We start from the raw sequence: 12,755 nt of genomic DNA on the forward strand, positions 1-12,755 counted from the left end.
ATTCCATTCAATTCAATTCAATTCTCTGTGCCCACACCAGCTTGCCTCATGTTTAAAATCCAAGAGGTGAACAGGAAGCAATGGGAAAAACTCCACAAGTCTGGAAGTAACTGCCAACACAGGGACCTAATTAACACCGAGTCAGAGTCACAGTGATGTACAGCACGGAAACAGACCTTCGGTCCAACTTGTCCATGCCTACCAGATATCCTAAACCAATCTAGTCCCACCTGCCAGCATCCGGCCCCTATCCCTCCAAACCCTTCCTATTCATATCCCCATCCAGACAACTTTTAATTGTTGCAATTGTACCAGCCTCCAGCACTTCCTCTGACAGCTCATTCCATACAAGCACCGCCCTCTGTGTGAAAAGTTGCCCCTTAGGTCTCTTTTATATCTTTCCCCTCTCACCCTAAACCTATGCCCTCTAGTTCTGGACTCTTCGACCCAGGGAAAAGATTTTATCTATTTATCCTATCCATGCCCTTCATGATTGTATAAACCTCTATACTGTCACCCCTCAGTCTCCGAAGCTCCAGGGAAAACAGCTCTTCCAACCTCTCTCTATAGCTCAATCCTCCAAATCTGGCATTATCCTTGTAAATCTTTTCTGAACCCTTTCAAGTTTCACAACATCCTTCCAACAGGAAAGAGACCAGAATTGCACGCAATATTCCGACAGTGGCCTAACCAATGTCCTGTACAGCCGCAACATGACCTCCCAACTCCTAAACTCAATACTCTGACCAATAAAAGAAAGCATACCAAACACCTTCTTCACTATCCTATCTACCTGTGACTCCACTTTCAAGGAGCTATGAACCTGCACTCCAAGGTCTCTTTGTTCAGCAACACTCCCTTGGACCTTACCATTAAGTGTATAAGTCCTGCTAAGATTTGCTTTCCCAAAATGCAACACCTCACATTTATCTGAATTAAACTACATCTGCCACCCCTCAGCCCATTGGCCCATCTGATCAAGATCCTGTTGCAATCTGAGATAACCTTCTTCACTGTCCACGACACCTCCAATTTTGGTGTCATCTGCAAACTTACTGACTATACCTCCTATGTTCAGATCCAAATCATTTATATAAAAAAAATGAAAAATAGTGGACCAAGCACCGACCCTTGTGGCACTCCAGTCTGAAAAATAACCCTCCACCACCACCCTCTGTCTTCTACCTTTGAGCCAGTTCTGTATCCAAATGGCTAGTTCTCTCTGTATTCCGTGAGATCTAATCTTGCTAACCAGTCTCCCATGGGGAACCTTGTCAAACGCCTTACTGAAGTATGTATCATAACATGCCTGAATAAGCTGATTCAAGATAATTAAGGCAAGACCAAGAGAAACTAGTTTCAGTCTGACAAATATAGTTTATTATCTAAAAGAAAGAAGTTTAAAGAATGGAAAGGACTGGGCAAGGCTTTGGCAAAGATTGGAAAATAATAATTGTACAGCATTGAAATTTACTGAATTGGATACCAGGCAAAATAGATCAAGAGTCATTTTGCATCAGTAATCATATTTGGAAAATGTTTGCTCCACTCTTACTTGTCAAAGTCAGGATTCAAAAAAAAGATGCAGCAGCTATCAAAAGACTGAAATGGAGAAACGCTGAAATTTCATTGTACAGCTGAATGAGCTGGGCATTCAAACCAAGCCAGATGCCTGAAGTCCCAGAGTTGGGTACAACGATGCAATATCCCAAGGTAACAGATATTATTTGAATATACAATTGCTCGGTTTTATTTTTTTTCAATTAAAAAAATCTTCCATCTGGGAGATGCCAGGAACATTAAACTTTTTTTAAAAGTGATGCTTCTTATGCAAATCATTGTGATGGTTTTGTCTGTGTCAAGAAGATGTAAGTTTGCACTGTATCATGACTCCCTTGTTAACTCTACACAACCCACCACTTGCTCCAGATATTTTTCCCTACAACCGCAAGAGGTGCAACACTAGCCCCCACAGCTCCCCTCTCACCTCTATCCAAGGTGCTCAACAACCCTTCCAGATCTGAGAGATTCTCCCAACCTCATCTATTGCATCCGTTGCTCCCAATGTTGTCTCCTCTGTATCAGGCAGTTCAAATACAGACTCGGAGACTGGTTTGTGGAGTACCTGCGTTCTGTATGCATCGACTAACCTGACCTTCTGGTGGCCATCCATTTTAATTCCCCCTCCCACTCCCCCAGTGACATGTCCATCCATGGCCTCCTCCACTGTCAGAATGAGGCCAGTTGAAAACTGAAGGATCAACACCTGATATTTCACTTGGGAAGCTTACAGCCCAATGGCCTCACATTGACTTCTTCAGCTTCAAAATCACACCTCCCCCAGCCTTATCCCCGAGCCCCACCCTCCTGACCTAACTCGTCTATCTTCCTATTCACCTCCTATTCCCACTGATCAATCACTATTATCCCCTCCCTGCACCGACCTAACACCATCCCCATGCCCCACCCCCTGCCAGTCCTTACAAAGGATTTCATAGCGGGAGTCCTCCCCCTTTCTCTCGGGGATCTGGGTTGGAGGGTGCTGTATGCAGCGGTCCCCTGCAACCGCAGATTGCGGTGGTTCACGGACTCCCAGCCCAACTGCTTGTTCTGTGGCGCTGTGAAGTCCGTGGACCATGTGTATATTGGGTGTGAGCATTTGCACTCCCTTTTTGATTTTCTGAAAAACCTCCTCCTCTGCTTTTGGTTGCACTTCAGTCCCACGCTCCTGATCTTCGGGCACCCAGTATAGAGGAGGGAGGACAGGTATGAAGACCTCCTTGTGGGTCTGCTCCTGGGCCTGGCCAAACTGGCCATCAACAGGTTGAGGCAGCGGGCCGTGGAGGGGGTCATTAGGGCCGACTGCCTGCCCCTCTTCCGCGGTTACGTTAGAGCCCGGGTGTCCTTGGAGAAGGAGCACGCGGTGTCCATCAACACCCTGGAGTTGTTCAGGGAGAGGTGGGCGCCGCAGGGAGTGGAGTGCATTATTTCCCCCTCCAACTCTATTTTGATTTAATCCCTACCCTCCCCTTCACTGTTTGATCACACAGCATTGCCCTTTGATGTGAAGGGTAGTGCTTGTCACTGGCCACTCGGGTGTTTTCCTATTTTCCTGGTGGTGGAAATTGAATAAAGATTCGTGCACTTTGTGTCTCTCACTGTGTCTCACACCTGCACACACACACCATGGGTGCTGGGGAAAAAATAAGCACTACCGCAGTTAGGTGGTCGTGTGAGAGGAAAAAAAATAAACTGGAAATTTCACACAGCATTGCCTTTTGTGAAGGGCACTGCTTATCACTGGCCACTCAGTTAAAAAAATAAAAATAAAAAAGAAACAAAGTTTTTCAGCCCGAAATTCCTGCTCCCTGGATGTTGTCTGACTTGCTGCACTTTCAGACCACCAAAAGAACATATCAATACCAAAGAAGTATCATTCAAGTTGAAGTCTCAATTGCGACTCTCTCTTTCTTTTGAGAGTTTTTTCCCAGTATTTTTTGTTTTTATTTCAGGTTTCCAACATGCATGGATTCAAAAAGTTAAACACCCAACAAAATCTTTCAAATCTACAATAAAAAACAAAATTGTTTTAATTATGCGATTTTATTTTACTGGGAGCAGTGTAAGTGAGATTACTGCCTTTGTGAAACATTCAGAATAGAGTTTTTTACTGTTTACATTTCTGCTTGCAATTGTGAAGTGGAGAAAGCTTTGTCTTGCCCTTGAGGAGTTAATAATAGGATATAATCATGACACACTCCTGCTGACTGTGCTTGGGTGGTGTGGTCAGAATCCTGCTTTCACTTGTTTGGTACCATTTGTGCAATATCTCTGATGTGGACTCTCAAAATAGCCTGGGGCTGGCAGGAAAAGGACAAGGCTTTGGGTGCGGTCTCCAGAAATGGACAAAAACAATACAACTGGAACTGTCCCCCTCACCCCTGCAAAGCTCTCCTGACTAACATCTGGGAACGCATGCCAAAATTGGGAGAGAAGCCCCACAATCTAGCTGAGCAACAGCTTCACATAATCACATTTATGGAAGCACGCTGTACAAAGTGCCAGGCACTAGCCTCACCAGCCCGGGGGGGTATGCCCTCATCCTTGGGCAAGACAGACCCAGCAGTCCGGTAGACAGGGAAGGGTGTTTTCCTGGAAATCCTCAACACTGACTCCAGAAACTTCAGGGCAGCAGGTCAAACATGGGGCATGGAAACATCCTGATGAGTGCCATGTAACCACCCCTCCTCAGTCAATGGGGTCAAGGAGAAAGTGAGGACTGCAGATGCTGGAGATCAAAGACAAAAAATGTGGCGCTGGAAAAGCACAGGTCAGGCAGCATCCAAGGAGCAGGTGAATTGATAGGGTAGGGGTTCATCGAATCCTGACAGTGTGGAAACAGGCCATTCAACCAACAAAGAGTAAACTACCCAAACCCATAGCCCTACCCTAGTACTCTACATTTATCCCTAACTAATGCACCTAACCTGTACATCCTTGAACACTATGGGCAATTTAGCATGGCCAATTCACCTAACCTGCACATCTTTGAACTGTGGGAGAAAACAGGCACACCTGATAGAAACCCATGCAGGCACGGGGAAAGTGCAAACTCCACACAGACTGAGGCCCTGACTCGGTAAGGCAGTAGTGCTAACCACTGAGTCATGGTGCTGCCCCAGAGAGATAAACAGGAGGTTGGAGGTGGGAGAAAGTAGCTGGGAAGGTGATAGGTAGATGCAGGTGGAGGATGATAGTGAGTGATAAGTTGGATTGAGCGGAGAGTGGGGCAGATAGGTGGGAAGATGGACAGGGAAGACAGTTCAAGAGGGCAGAGCCGAGTTGGAGGGTTGGATCTGAGACAAGGTCAGGGTGGGGAGGGGAGGCCAGAAGGAAACTGGGTGAAGTCAGTGTTGATGCCTGTGGGTGGAGGGTCCCAATGCAGAAGCTGAATTGGCCTTCCTTCAGGTATGGGGTGGCTTGGATTTGCTGGTGGAGGCGGCCCTGGACTTGCATGTCTTTGGGGAGTGGGAAGGTGAATTAAAGTGGTCAACCACAGGGTGGTGGGGTTGTTTAATGTCTGTGTCCCAGAGATGTTCCCTGAAACATTCCACAAACTGGCGTCCTGTTTCACCAATGTAGAGGAAACCACATGGAGAGCAACAGACACAGTAGAAGAGTTGTTTAGATGTGCAGGAAAATCTCTGCCAAATGTGGAAATCTCCTTTGGGGCCTTGGACTGAGGTGATGGGGGAGGTGTGGGCGCAGGTTTACACCTTTTGCGGCAGCAAGGGAAGGGGCCGGGTGTGGAGGGTGGGTTGCTGAGGGGCATGGACTGAACGAGGGTGTCGCAGAGGGAATGGTCTCTGCGGAATGCTGATGGGGTGGGAAGGGAAATGTCTCTGGTGGTGGCGTCTGTGGCAGTGGCAGAAATAACGTAGGACAATGCACAGTATCCGGAGATTAATGGGGTGGAAAGTGAGGATCATTGTGGGGTTCTATCCTTGTTGCAGTTGGAGGGGTGTGTTCATGGGCAGAGGTGCAGGATGTGGAGCAGACATGCTGGAGGGCATTAGTGAGCACGTGGGAGGGGAAATTGCGGTCCTTGAAATAGGAGGCCATCTGAGATATCCTGGAATGAAACTGCTCCTCCTGGATATGGTAGGGATGGAGGAATTAGGAGTAAGGGATAGCATTTTTACAGAAAGGGGAGTAGGAGGTGGTGTAGTCCAGATGGCTGTGAGAATTCATGAGTTTGAAGTAGATGTCAGTGTTGAGTCGGTTGTCTGAGATTGAGACGGAGAAGTCCTGGAAGGGGAGGGAGGTATCCATTATGGTCCAGGTGAACTTGAGGTCAGGTTGGAAGGTGTTAGTAAAACTGATGATGTTCAACCTCCTCGTGGGACCACGAGGTGGCACCGATACAGTCATCAAATGTAGCAGAGGAAAAGGTGGGGAATGGGGCCAGTGTAGCTGTGACAGATGGCCTGTTCCACGTATCCCACCTAAAAGTCAGGCATAGCTAGGGTCCACACTGGTTCTCATGGCTACCCCTTTGGTCTGAAAGAAGTGGGAGGATTCAAAGGAGAAATTGTGGAGAGTGAGGATCAGTTCCACCAATTGAATGTGTGTGTCGGTGGAAGGATAGTGCTTGGGTTGGTGGGAGAGGAAGGGCTTGGAGGCCTTCACCATGGTGGATGGACATATATAGGGACTGGATGTCTATGGTAAAGATGAGGCATTGGGGGCTGGGGAAAAAAAGGTCATGGAGGTGTTTGAGGGTGTGGGTGGTGTCCCGAACGTATGTGGGGAATTCCTGGACCAAGGGGGACAGGACAGTGTTGAAATATGAGGAGATAGGTTCTATGCAACAGGAACAGGCGGAGACAATAGGTTGACCGGGGCAGTCAGGGTTTGTGAATTTTGGTTAAGAGGTAGAACCAAGTGGTGCTGGGTTCCGGGACTATGAGGTTAGAGCCTGTAGATCCCCGAAGATGATGAGGTTGTGCTTGGTTTGGGAGATGATGGTTTGGTGATGGGAGGTATGGTCTTGGTCAAGTGACAGTGGGAGGAAGTGTCTGTGAGTTGGCACCGGGCTTCAGCAGTGAAGAGATCCGTGCACCAAACTACCACTGCACCCCTCCCTTGTCCACTAGTTTAACGGTGAGGTTAGGGTTGGAGCAGAGGGAGTGGAGGTCTGAGCTTTGTGAGAGTAAGTGGTTTGAGTGGATGAGAGGAGCGGACAGGTTGAGGCAGTAAATGTCTTGGCAGCAGTTGCAGATAAAGATGTCAAGGACAGGTAACAGACCAGGATGGGGTGTCCAAGTGGATGGAGTATGGAGGGGGGAAGAAGGGGTCCTCGGAGGGTGGGTGAAAGTCCCAGTGGAAAAAACAAGCACAGAGATAGAAGAAGAAAAGCTTGGTGTCGCAACGCATGTGGAATTCATTGACCCAGGAGCATAACGGGATGAAGGTGAGACGTTTACTGAGGACTGATGGTTTATCCTCAGTGAGGGGAAGGTCTGGGGGGTGGAGGATGGTAAAAACTCGGCAGGTTGCGGGCTCGGACCTGGTGTAGAGTTGGAATAGGGATAGGGGGCGGAAACTGTCTCTGGAGTGGGTGTGGTCATGGTATCATCGATTACATCATGGGTGACATCACCAGAGGAAGTGACATAAACCGCAGCAGTCTGGGAGGCAGAAGCAGCACATTCAGTGGCATCGGCAGGAGTGGAAGTGACATTCTGTGTGTCGTTCACAAAAGCAGTGTTGGTGACATCCTCAGGTAATGGGGTTATACTTTTGTCCATGATGGAGGAAGCATTCAGAGCACAGTGTGTACTCTGGTTGGGGGACTTCAACATCTGTTAGCTAGAAGGACTTGACAGAACCAATACTGAGGGTTCCACAGGATGAAGCTGCTAAACTGGACCTGCAGCAGGGAGTGAGGGAACAAACAAGAATAGAGAAAAGGCCTGCTTTACATCATCCTCATCAATCGTTCTGTCCATAACAGGAGCAGTGAGAGTGACCACCGCTCAGTTATGTGGAGACGAAGTCACATCTTACTGGACCTGCAGCAGGGAGTGAGGGAACAAACAAGAATAGAGAAAAGGCCTGCTTTACATCATCCTCATCAATCGTTCTGTCCATAACGGAGCAGTGAGAGTGACCACCGCTCAGTTATGTGGAGACCAAGTCACATCTTCAAATTGAAGACACCCCCCCACCAAACTGTGTAGCACTAGCACGGTGCTAAATTAGATAGATTTTGAACAAAGCTAGCAACTCAAGACTAAGGATCCATGAGGTATTATGGGCCACCAACAGCAGCAGAATTGACTCAAACACAAACTGCAATCTCATGGCCCCCACTCCATCATTACAATCAAGCCAAGGGATCAACCCTGGTTCAGTGAAGAGTGCAGGAGGGTGTACGAGGAGCAACACCAGTCATATATTAAAAAAATGTCAATGTGGTGAAGCTACAACACTAGCATGCCAAACAGTGGAAGCAGCAAGTGATAGGATGGAGTTAAGAAATTCCACAAACAATGGATCAGATCTAAGTGCTGTAACCCTGTCACATCTGTTGTGAAAGGTGATGGGCAATTAAACAACTCACTACAGAAAGTAGCTCTCCATATATCCCGACTCTCAGTGGTAAAGGAGCTGTGTAAAACAGGAAAGGCTGATGCATTTGCATCCATCAGCAACTAGAAGTGCCAAGTGGATAACCAAACTCTACCTCTTCCTGTGGTCCAGCAACACAGGTATCAGTCTTCAATCAATTCAACTCATAACAATAGGAGTAGGCCCTCTAACCCCTCAGGCTGTTCTGTCATTCAATGAGATCATGGCTCATCTGTGGCCAAACTCCATACACCGGTCTGTGGCCAATATCCCTTAATATCTTTATTTAACAAAATGTTTATCTATCTCAGATTTAAAATTAACAACTGTATCCACTGTCATTGTACGTGTGTGTGTGTGTGTAGAAATGCTTCCTAAAATCTCCCTTGAACGGTCTGGCCCCAATTCTCAGGCTATGCCCCCTAGTTCCTGAATGCCCAAGCAGTGGAAATCGTCTGGATTTATTTACGCTGTCATTTCTTGCTAATGTCTTGAAGACTTCAAGCAGATCACCTCTTAACCCTCTAAACACTAGGAATTCAATTTGAAGATGTGACTTGGTCTCCACATAACTGAGCGGTGGTCACTCTCACTGCTCCTGTTATGGACAGATACATCTGCGACAGATCGATTGATGAGGATGATGTAAAGCAGGCTTTTTCTCTATTCTTGTTTGTTTCTTCACTCCCTGCTGCCTAGTTTGTATAATCTCTCCTCATACTTAAGCCCTGAAGTCCAGGTATCATTCTTGTAAGCCTACATTGTACTCCTCCAAGGCCAGTATTTCCTTCCTAAGGGGTGGTGCCGAGGTTTGTTCGTTAAGTACTCTAAGTCAGGTCTAACCAGAGTTTTGTTCAGTTTGAGCATAAACTCTGCATTCTCTTGCTCCAATCCTAGAGATAAACGGCAGCATTCCATTAACTTTGGTTACTTTCAACAGCAGCAGTGTGTGACCAGCAATGGATAAGAGTTGGGGCTGCGCCAGCACCAACCTCAACCCACGAATGCATTAAAAACCACTGACAAGTGGCATGATCAAACCAGTCTTCAAAGCACTCGGCTAGACTTACACACAGTGGTAAATATAGCAATGGCATTCTGTGCACAGCACCCTACTTAATGACAGCAAAGCCCCAAATAGGTCCTTTCACGCTGTAGAGCAATTCTGTAACTACACACTCCCAAAGAATAAGAGCTCTGCACTAGCAGTACAACAAAGACCACGTCCTCCATATGGAGCTGGCCACATGGGCAAGGGGTTGACCGGAATAGCAGCTGGTGCATATTGGAGAAAGGAGACATTCTAAAGGGACAAGCAGCGCTCTAGTACACTTCCCAGCAGAGGAATTGCTTTTTTAGCCTAGTCGTTGTTACAATGTCAGATACATGGCAGTCAACACCCTCACAGCAAATTCCCACAAACAGCACTAAGGTAATGGGTTACAATCTGTCTTTCATGATGCTGGTGAAGGGATAGATATTGCTCATGACACCTTCCTCCTGCTCTTCCTCAAACTGAGTCATGGGATCTTTCTGAGGATGCAGATTAGGCCTCAATTTTAACACCAGCTTTGAACGATGGCACTGGATCGTCTCAGTAGATTCCATATTCAGGGCCTGGACTGGGATTTCAAACTAGAAATGTCCGTCACACAGGTGAGAGTGCCAGTAAGAAAGCCATAATGAACATCTGAACATAAAGCCATTACTGTGTGCAGTTCTGGTCGCCTCACTTTAGGAAAGATGTGGAAGCTTTGGAGAGGGTGCAGAGAAGATTTACCAGGATGTTGCCTGGAATGGAGAGGAAGTCGTACGAGGATAGGTTGAGAGTTCTCGGCCTTTTCTCGTTGGAACGGCGAAGGATGAGGGGTGACTTGATAGAGGTTTATAAGATGATCAGAGGAATAGATAGAGTAGACAGTCAGAAACTTTTTCCCCGGGTACAACAGAGTGTTACAAGGGGACATAAATTTAAGGTGAAGGGTGGAAGGTATAGGGGAGATGTCAGGGGTGGGTTCTTTACCCAGAGAGTGGTGGGGGCATGGAATGCGCTGCCCGTGGGAGTGGTAGAGTCGGAATCATTGGCGACCTTTAAGCGGCATTTGGATAGGTACATGGATGGGTACTTAATCTAGGTTAGAAGTTCGGCACAACATCGTGGGCCGAAGGGCCTGTTCTGTGCTGTATTGTTCTATGTTCTATGTTCTATGTTCTATCTTGTGTTATGGATGGATCTGTAACTCTTGTTAGCTTTTCATGAATTCCATCAGCTCAAAATTCTTTGTCAAAACTAATAAAATTATATCGTGCACCTTGGACTGACATTGCAGAGTGAACAGAAAAGCTTCTGAAGTTAACATTACCACATCCCATTACTGATTAATGGGCTGCTGTGTTAGTTGCTGTTGCTTGGAGAAACAGTATAATTATGGGTTTCTCAGAGTCCGATGGATACTGTAACAATAACCATACTGACAGTCCTATATGATGAAATCATATCACTTCATTGAGATGCGAGATAATTACAATGCTATCAAATGACTTATTCACATCTATTGTTTTGGTACTAAACTACTACAGCATTAATCATACTTAAGCCTTGCTTTCATGTTGTGCAACATCTTTATGTTCAAACAAATTGCTCCCAACAGAAAGTGCGCCATAAGAGGTGAAACAACACCAAGACTAAACAGTAGGCACACAGCTCCATCATAACCATCCATTTCCTCCTCGCATGTTGAGCCGCCTGCTGCAGGAACAGTGATATCAGAGGTTAAATTAAAAGATTCACTTTAGCACTTGGTTGTCAGAGCTACCATTCTAGTCAAATTCAAGTCACTCTCCCTCAGACCACACAGAGAAACGGCATGGGAGAACAGCTATATAAGCAAGGGATAGAGGTTACTTTCATTTTCATGTTCATTTCGAAAGGGCTAGATTGGAAGAGCAGAGGTTCTACAGGCTCTGGACAGACTGCATTTGGAATATTGTGAGCATTTAGAGCCTCGTTTCTAAATATGGATGCATTAGCGGTGGAGGGGATCCAAAAGAGGTTCACAAAAATGATCCTGGGGATAAAGGGCTCGCCATATAAGGAGGGTAGAGTTTAGAAGGATGAGAAACACCTTATTGAAACTTGTAGAATACAAAGAGGCCTGGATAGATTGAGTGTGGAGATGATGTTTCTGCTAGTCGGAAAGACTAGGACCCAAGGGCACAGTCTCAGAGTTGAAGGGATGACCCTTTAGAACTGACAGAGGAGGAATTTCTTCAGCAAAACGTTGGAGTGTCTGTGGAGACCAAGCCATTGAGTATCATTCAGACAGAGATAGATAGGCAAGGGGATCAAGGGATACAGAGAGAAAGTAAGAGAACAGGGTCGAGAAAGATCAGCCATGATCAAATGGTAGAGCAGACTTGATGGGCCAAATGGCCTAATTCTGCTCTTATTATCTTATGCTCTAAATTAAGGGGCCTTGGTTAGTCCAGACACGTAGTTACATACAGCATTCCTTTTTAAGTCAGGATTTCCAATATTACAGCCTGCATCTCTGATTCTAATTGCACTTCCATTGGTAGTTTCACCCTCAGTTGCCAAGGCTCTGGAATTCTCTCCCTAAATACCTTCACCATATACTCCTCCTTTAATATACTCCTCGATACCTCAATACAACAAAAGAGGGAGGTTAAGACTTAGTGTGAAACTGCATTAGATTCTACTCAATCTAAGAATATCACACAATCCTGGATGGAGAACAAATAACCTAACACAAGGTCCCAACAGAGACAACGTGGTACCTCAGGCTCCTAATATGCTAATTTACAAAGACTAATTAGTCAATGTAACTTGTACATATGCAATACACCACATGTTGTTGTTAAAAACAAGCATTCTTCTCATCATGACTCAAAAACTGTTTCTGCTCTGTCATTCCGTCCACCACCACTGCTCACAGTGTATACCTTCGACCAGATTGACTGCAGCAACTTGACAAGCTCCTTGCAATGTACCTTGTAAACATACAACCTCCACCACTTCAATCAAGGGAGCACCACCAGCTGCTGGTTCTCCTCCAAGCCGCTACACCATCCCAATTTGTAACTGCATTACTGTCCCTTCACTTTGGCTGGGTCAACATCCTGGAGCTCCGTCCTCAACAGCCCTGTGTGCGCACTCACACCACACGGACTATTGTGATTCCATCAACACAATAAAAACAATAAAGAATGGAAAGCAAAGACCTGCCAAATGAGGTTCACATCCCACAATCAAACAAAAAACACACTGAATGTAGCAGCTAAGAGCTGGATTAAGATGGTTACCATAATAAGAGCCCTGACTAAAAGATGCAGCCTTCTCTATAATTCACAAACTGCTCATTGGACGGTCACACCAACTTATCACTTCAGCCTAAGTAATCTAATTCTAATTTTCACTCACCACCAAAATGGTATGAATTACTCACATTAAATCATTTACAGGATGGGGATTTTAGATTTCAGATGACAAGATTAAAGATCACAAAAGCAATATATTGTGCAGCTATCGTGCTGTATAAATATATCTTGTGAACAGAAGGTGGACTCCAATGGAAGCTGAAAACAAGATGGAAACTTTGATC

The 12,755-nt window shown here is 46.0% G+C and overlaps 1 long non-coding RNA gene across 7 annotated transcripts in view; it reads right to left on the reverse strand.

Moving 5' to 3' along the window:
* The window catches only part of LOC122549174, a 228,321-nt gene that overhangs the window by 199,810 nt on the left and 15,756 nt on the right, over window positions 1-12,755 (reverse strand). The gene's annotated exons all lie outside the window — the stretch shown is intronic.

The sequence above is a fragment of the Chiloscyllium plagiosum genome, chromosome 4 (assembly GCF_004010195.1).
Source record: "Chiloscyllium plagiosum isolate BGI_BamShark_2017 chromosome 4, ASM401019v2, whole genome shotgun sequence".
Lineage (NCBI taxonomy): Eukaryota > Metazoa > Chordata > Chondrichthyes > Orectolobiformes > Hemiscylliidae > Chiloscyllium > Chiloscyllium plagiosum.